Raw genomic sequence first — 7,452 nt, 5'->3', positions numbered from 1 at the left:
AATATACTTCCAAGAAGTCGGTTCTGACACAAATTGATTAAATGTGATAGTTGAGTTAGAAAAAGAGATAAGTCTCTAGATATGTGTTTGGGGGCACGCCAGTTGCTTAATAAAAATAAGAAAATGTGATCAGTTTGGTTCAGTCTGGGAATCAGAAACGTATGGACCTCTGCTAGTATTATTCAAATATCATTCATTCATTCACTATCATTATTTCTTTTAGTGTGCTGGGGTTTGGACACAGGTCACAATTGTTAAGGATGTTCTTTTCCACTAGGTTAGGTGTGCCCTGAGCTCTGGGTTTGCCCGCTCATGGGTAGTTGGAGTCTCTATGGGTAACTACACATTCAGCTTTCAACCTGTTGTATTGTTCAGAACAGGCTTTTTTCAACCCAGGCTCTATTGATATTTTGGACTAGATAGGTTTTTTATTTTTCTTTCTTTCTTTCTTTCTTTTTTGTACCAGTACTGGATCTTAAACTCAGAACCTTACATTTTCTTGCTCAACATGGGTGCTCTACCTCTTGAGCCACAACTCTACTTCTAGCTTTTCATTAGTTAGAGATAAGAATCTCAGGGACTTTTCCTAACCACACTGCCTTTGAACTGTAGTCCCCAGGTCTCAGATTCCAGAGTTGCTAGGACTATAGTAGTGAGACATTAGTGCCAAGCTAAAGTTTTGTTTTGTGCTGGGCTGGGATGTCACTTAACTCGCATCTGCTCAAAAGATACATAATCTAGCCTTTTCTGTCTCACTTGTGAGAGTCAAGAATGTCTCCAGATATTGGCAGATGTTCACTGAGGAATAGCATTACTCCTAGTTGAGATCCACTGGGGCAAAACTTGGGCAATAAAGAGGATGTGTTAAATGTGGAGTGAATCCTTTATCCGATTCACTCTCACCGATACTCAGATAAAGACAAAATGAAAAACCAAACAAAAGAAAAGTCTTGACAAGGACTATATACTCCACCCTCAGGCCCCAACACACAACTCAGCTCTTCCTACTTGGGGTCAGGCTCCTACGCATTATAATTTTGAACTGTTAATAACTTGATCATACTTATTTTCTTGATCAGATTTATTTGCTTAGGAAAATCAATAAGTAGTTGTCCAAATGATACACGATTACTTGAGTAAATGAACTGCCTGATGAGTAATAACCATACGAAGGTGGTCCAGCGTAGACTATCGGTAATACATGCCAGTAAAACTGTACTTAAAGGTTCTGTCTAAGTGATATTCACAAACAGGAAACACGTTCTATAATTTTACCATATTTGTAAATGATGCATAAATGGATACTTGTTAATAGTAATTTGTTACTCAGTTGGGTACTAGATGACTCCATGAATAATATGTTAGGTTATTCTTGGGGCATTAATTATCATCTGGCACCAATCAAGGGTTGTAATTAACGTAGTTCAGCCCTCCTAATGTCCCCTAAAAGATCTGTAAGCTGTTTTTCCTTTAATCTGCTGCTTTCACACAATGGGTACACCCCATGATTTAATTATTCTCCAATTATTCATACCTGTTAATCCTGTGGGTAAAAATTGTGGGAATGACCATAAATAATAGTCACCCTTTATGTTTCTGATTTAAGAGGTTTGTTGCTAGGTTTTTATTATTTCAGAGAAACAAATGAGTACACACTTAGATTGGAAATAAAAAACGCTTTGCATTACACATGATACAAAAGCAACATGAGCTTTTAGTCCAACTTAACACAGGATGTTTTTGAAAGAAAAGGACATACAGGTAATTTCAGCCACTTTCAGGGTTGATGTGTGTTTGCCTCACAGTTGATTTAAATCTCCTCAAACATCCTGTCTGGTGACCGAGTCTCCCAGAAGACAGTGGGGTGGTCAGTGTGCTTGCTCAGGGCCAGGATGGTGGGTTGGGGTCGTTTAGGTGGGTCAGGGCCATTTATTGGGCCATAAGTGGACATGCAGATAGAATCAGTGAGAGGCTGCAGGCCTCTGTGTGTGCTGGGCCAGTGCCAGGTGGTCACACTGCAGGAAGGCCACTGAGAGTCCATGGGTGAGGTGGACTGAGACGCACTGGGAGGACTCCTCCAGCTTTGTCAATCTCAGGATTGGCAAGATGATCATTAGCATGATTTAGCCTGATGGTTATTTTTGTGGTTAGTACATTGGTGAAACAAACAGGAAGCAATGCTGTAAGTAGCTTATGAAAAGAACAGTGATAAATACCCTGAGGAATGGGTCCGAGCAAGTGGGTAAGCCTTCTAGGACAAAGATCCATGACAAAATAGCATTTCTGGACCAGCTGTAAGGGCTTCTGCTTGTCTTCCCAGATGACTGGGAGGCAGAGCTGGGAGGATTGTGGTCAGAGGCTAGATCAGGGCAATAAGTCCAAGACCCTGTCTGAAAAACAACTAAAGCAATGTGGACTAGAGCAGTGGCTCAGTTGGTTAAGCACCAGCTAGCAAGTGAAAAACCCTGAGTTCCAATCTCAGGACGGCCAAATGTGAATTTCTGTGACCATGACAATAGAAACAAGCTGAGAGAGAGTTCGAGTTTGTTCTCTGCCAGTCATACACTGGCTTTGCTTGCGTTGTTTGTCTGTCTGTGTCTGTGTCTGTGTTTAGTGGCCTTTTAGTGGCATCTTTGTGTGAAACAAAACCAAACTTTCCAAGAATCAAACCACGAGAGGAATGGGTAATAAGTAGCAGCTTCTTTTTGTTGTGGTATTTTTTTTGATCCTATTTGTCTCATGTTCAGAACTGTTTAGTGCTGTCACTTATTTACTACTACCAACAGTGTCACCATGTTTTCGTCAGTCAGGGTGGTCCTGGGGCATTCCTCTCTGTGGCAGGCCGAGAGAATATACGACAGGGGATACAGGTGGCCCGTGGCACTGTCAGGGCTGTCGCTTGAGCCATTGTTTACCATGGGCCTGGGCAGTATTAGCAGAAAAAGTCACAGGGAGACCAGGGGTCCGGGCAGGTGTGAGGCTGCGTGAGTGAAAGTTCAACACACACGTTCTCTCTGAGGTCCCGTGTGAATGCAAGGCTCTTAGCATGAGGGAGGTGTGGCGAGGAGGAAACCTTGTGATTGTTGTTGGTGAATTTGAGATGGTGAGGTGACTTGCTGTTGTTCAGTTGTGGGGCTTGAGCTCTGGGCCTGAGCGCTGTCCCTGCGCTGCGCTCGTCAGCTCAAGGCGAGCGCTCTACCTCTTGAGCCACAGCGCCACTTCAGGTTTTTTCTAGTGGTTTATTGGAGATCAGAGTCTCACGGACTTTTCACCCGGGCTGGCTTTGAACCGTGATTCTCAGATCTCAGCCTCCAGAGTAGCTAGGATGACAGGGGTGAGCCACTGAGGCCCGGCTTGCATGCAGGGTATTTTTGATTAAGCGGATGTGCAGCAATCAGCTGCATCACCAAGAGTGGTTATTTCTTCTTTGAGTGAGGAACCCGTGGTACTTTATAGCCTTAAACTTCTGTGGCTATGAATTTTAATATTCAATTTTTTTGGTGTACTGCTAGGGATTAAACCAAGCAAACTACACCCTCAGCCTGGATTTTATTTTTGATTATCAAATCAACCCATGAACTAAAATGGAATGAATGCAGAGAACAAAGCAGGCAATTATTATAATGGAATGAAACTTACATTATTATTAAGTTGAAACCCCCAAGGCTCTTGCCAATGAGTAATGAGCATTTGGTCATTTGTACATGCAAATGTCATTTTTGGTTTGTTTTTGTGCTGACACTAACTAGGAGCTTGAACACAGGGCCTGGACACTGTCCTTTGGCTTTTTTCACTCAAGGCTGGTGTTTTACCACTTGAGCCACAGCTCCATTTCCAGCTTTTTGTTGGTTAATTGCAGATCTGAGTCTTAGAGATTTGTCAGCCTGGGCTGGCTTTGAACTGAGCTTCTTAAATCTCAGCCTCCTGAGTAGCTGGGATTATAGATGTGTGCCACCCACGCCTGACTCATACAAGTTTTTGTTCTGTGTTGCTGGCTGGTTGTTTTATCTAGGAAATGATGCCTATTTACTGCTCTAATTCTTTGTTAAATAATTACTCACCGAGAGGCTGCCTGGATTGGTGGTGAGAATATTCTTTCTGTGCATACTGGTTTTCCTTCCCCTGGGCCATCTACCCTCTCTGAGGACAGTGGCTATGATATGGACGTAGGTGATGGTCTGGCACTGACAACACGGATAATGTTGTGTTTGCAGAAGAAGACATGTTTGTTTGTTGTTTGCAAGTCCTGGGGCCTGAGCTCAGTGCCTGGGCACTGTCTCTGAGCTGCTTTTGCTCAAGGCTAGCACTCTACCACTTGAGCCACAGCACCACTTCTGGCTTTTTCTGTGTATGTGGAACTGAGGAATCAAACCCAGGGTAAGCACTTTACCACTAAACCATATTCCCAGCCCAAGACAGATTTTAGCTTTCAATTTATTTTTCAACGTCAGTAAACCAGGGGACAATTAGGAACAAATGTTACACTATTAAAATAGCTATTCACATTTTTTCCCCCGATGGCAAATATTCCAAGGCGTTTTCTCACTTGTAATAATTTGGTTCTTTAAAAAAGACATGAGCTGGGTACCAGTGGTTCATGCCTATAATTCCAGCTACTCAGGAGTCTGAGACCTGAGGATTGTGGTTTGAAGACAGCCTAGGCAGAAAAATTGAGATGCTTATCTCCAATTAATTAGCAAAAAAACAGCAACTGGAAGTATGGCTCAAGTGATAGGCCTTGAGTAAAAATGCCGAGTGAGAGTGTAAGGCCCTGACATTTTATTAGAAAATTATGTTTAATTTAATCCACCCAGCTGAGGCCTTCTAGTAGAGACATGGAAGGTGGTTCAAATACTCCCTCCACCCCAGCTCTGTCCCCACAGTCCTCAGTGCTGTCCTTCCTTAGCAGATAGCTTTCTTTGAGGACTGTTGACGTCCACTTCACTGACCCAGCTTTGGGGCAGACATCAGTCAGGAGAGAGGCTGGCATAGAGCTGGAGGGAGGGGGGGGTGCGGTCACCCACATGCTGGAACTTTAGGTCCTCTGAGTCTCGTGACCCAGTCAGTCCCTGAATGGAGGGGAACAGTGAGAGAACGTGGGTTCCGAGAGTGCTTTTTGTCTCGGTTTCCTGGCAATAGGGAGTGTGGATGGTACAGTTCCTATTTGTGAGTCCTGGAATGAGTGTCTGAGACTAGGAAGCCATATGTAAATCAAGAATAGAGGGGGTAGCCTGAGTCAGTGCTGAGCATCTGTGGAGGTAACTGAATCAACAGCTTTGATTAAGTCCTCTGTGTTAACTCTGAAGCCCATTAGAGAATGAGAGGCAGCACCTGTTTTGCTGTAGAAATTACCTCATGGCAACAAGTTAGGAAAATCCAATTAACCGGTCCCTGGCATTTTATGGTATGTGTTATTTCGAGTAAATCAATACGTAAATAAGTAGAGAAATAAGACAGGACAAGATGAAAAGGTGTGCTCACAGAACAATTAGGAGAGTACAGTAAAGCAAGAAATATTCACATTACGGCTTTCTGGATACCCAGTGTAGTTATTAATCAGAAGTAAAATGAGCAGATGAAGTCATGTGGAGCATATTTGTATCTGTAGTTAAGATACTTTTTTTTTTTTTTTTGCAGTTTTCTGTGCTTTTTCCTTTTAATGAAGGGAAAGAGTATCTCAATAACCATCCACTCAACAAGTGTTCTTCTAGGCAGTATTTGTAACTGCCTCAGATCCTGTTCTTGAGCAAGGTGATAGACTCATTGAATGCGCTAAGTTCAATATTGGGCTAATCTAAATTGTAGGATTTTTTTTTTGATCCAAAGTTTATTGTTATCTAGTTTGGCTTGGCTAATCCATCAAAAAATCTAAATCTATTTCAAATGTTCCTTTCCCTCCTTGCTGTGATGCAGGACAGCTGATTTGATCATTTAATAAAAGAATTGTCACCTTCTGCAGGAACATAGATATTGATAGAGGTATGTCTCCTAGTACATAATCTTTGTCTGGATCGTGTTTTTGTTTGTAGGTGCTAGCGGACAGATTTCATAGTGATGAATATCTCCACACATAACTAAATTAAACTAAGTGTGGACCTGAGTAATGGGACTGTGTTATGAATCAAACATTATATTTCATCTTATAATCAGCACAACGGAGTGATTTTGAAGTATGATAGAAGTTATTTAATTTGTTCTCAGATGGGTTTGGCATTGCACCTTGTCTGCACTGCCGGTACCCTCCCTGTGGCTGCTGCCTTTGGGGGGACAGTGAGGGATTGTGGGGCATTTCAGATTGGCCAGGATGTAGGGATGAATTAAATAAAACAGAGCTAATGAAGAATCATGGTTAAGTGTGGATTCCATACCGAGCAGAGTCTTGACCAAACCGTATGTCCACCACAGGGTGATGGATACCTGTGGCCATTTCTACTCAGAGGTGGAGATCAGGAGAGCTGAGGCTGGCAGCCAGCTCAAGCAAAAAGTTAGTGCACAGTGGTGTGCACCTTTGATCCCAGTTATGTGGGAGGCCATTGGGAGGAGGATTGAAGTCTAAGGCTAGCCTGGACAAAACATGAGACCCTACCTGAAAAATAACTAAATGGCCCAGTATGGACCAATGATGAATGGCATGGGGTTTCTGAACCAGGACATTGATTAAACCTGTCTGCAAATCTGAGGTCCATTTCGAAGAGATTCCCGAATTCTCTTCTTGGGAAACAAGTCTGCAGAACCTTAGAATTTGTGTTTGGGCAAATGAGTCCAATTATTATAAAAGCAAACCCAACCAGCCAAACAAACAAACAAACAAAAAATAGCATCGAGTAAAAATAGAGAAATGAATGGAGAGTAAGAAGTGTGTGTCAGGGCACGGAGGTGCAGACCTAGCAGGCAGAAACAGAGAGGTTACTAGTTTGAAGTCAGCCTGCGCTACATAGAGTGCTCAGGGCAAACCTCAGATATGTAGTAAGACCTTATCTCGGAAAGGAAAAAAAAACATAGCTAGCTAGCTAGAGAGATGGATAGATGGATGAATGGATAGATAGATGGATAGGTAGATAGATGTGTAGGTAGATGGATAGATAGATAGATGGATAGAAAGTCGATAGAGAGGTATGCCTTCAGTTCCTTTCTAAGGCCTGTGATGAAGCATGGATTGAATCACTCTTAAGGACCCAGGGTCATCTGAACCTAAAAATGAATGGTTTTGTTCTGTGTTGAGGCAGGTTGCCCACTGGGCATAGTATTAAGGAAAAGAAAGACATTTGGTTAAATAATTAGTAATCATTGAGAGAGAGAGAGAGAGAGAGGGCATGGAGAAATGAGACTTTTTTTTTCTTTTGTCGATCGTGGGGTTTGAACTCTGGGCCTGGGCGCCGTCCTTCAGCTCTTCAGCTCAAGGCGAGCGCTCTACCGCTTGAGCCACAGCGCCACTTCTGGTTTTTTAGTGGT

The 7,452-nt window shown here is 42.8% G+C and overlaps 1 non-coding gene across 1 annotated transcript; it reads left to right on the top strand.

Moving 5' to 3' along the window:
- The first annotated feature begins 6,612 nt into the window (after positions 1 to 6,612).
- LOC122118911 lies at positions 6,613 to 6,686 on the top strand. Its single transcript, XR_006149462.1, has one exon. It is a non-coding gene; the product is annotated as a small nucleolar RNA SNORD113/SNORD114 family (small nucleolar RNA).
- The last annotated feature ends 766 nt before the right edge of the window (positions 6,687 to 7,452 follow it).

Source organism: Dipodomys spectabilis, unplaced genomic scaffold (genome assembly GCF_019054845.1).
Source record: "Dipodomys spectabilis isolate Male_0828 unplaced genomic scaffold, ASM1905484v1 ptg000157l, whole genome shotgun sequence".
Taxonomy (NCBI): domain Eukaryota; kingdom Metazoa; phylum Chordata; class Mammalia; order Rodentia; family Heteromyidae; genus Dipodomys; species Dipodomys spectabilis.
This window is presented reverse-complemented; position numbering and strand designations above follow the sequence as displayed.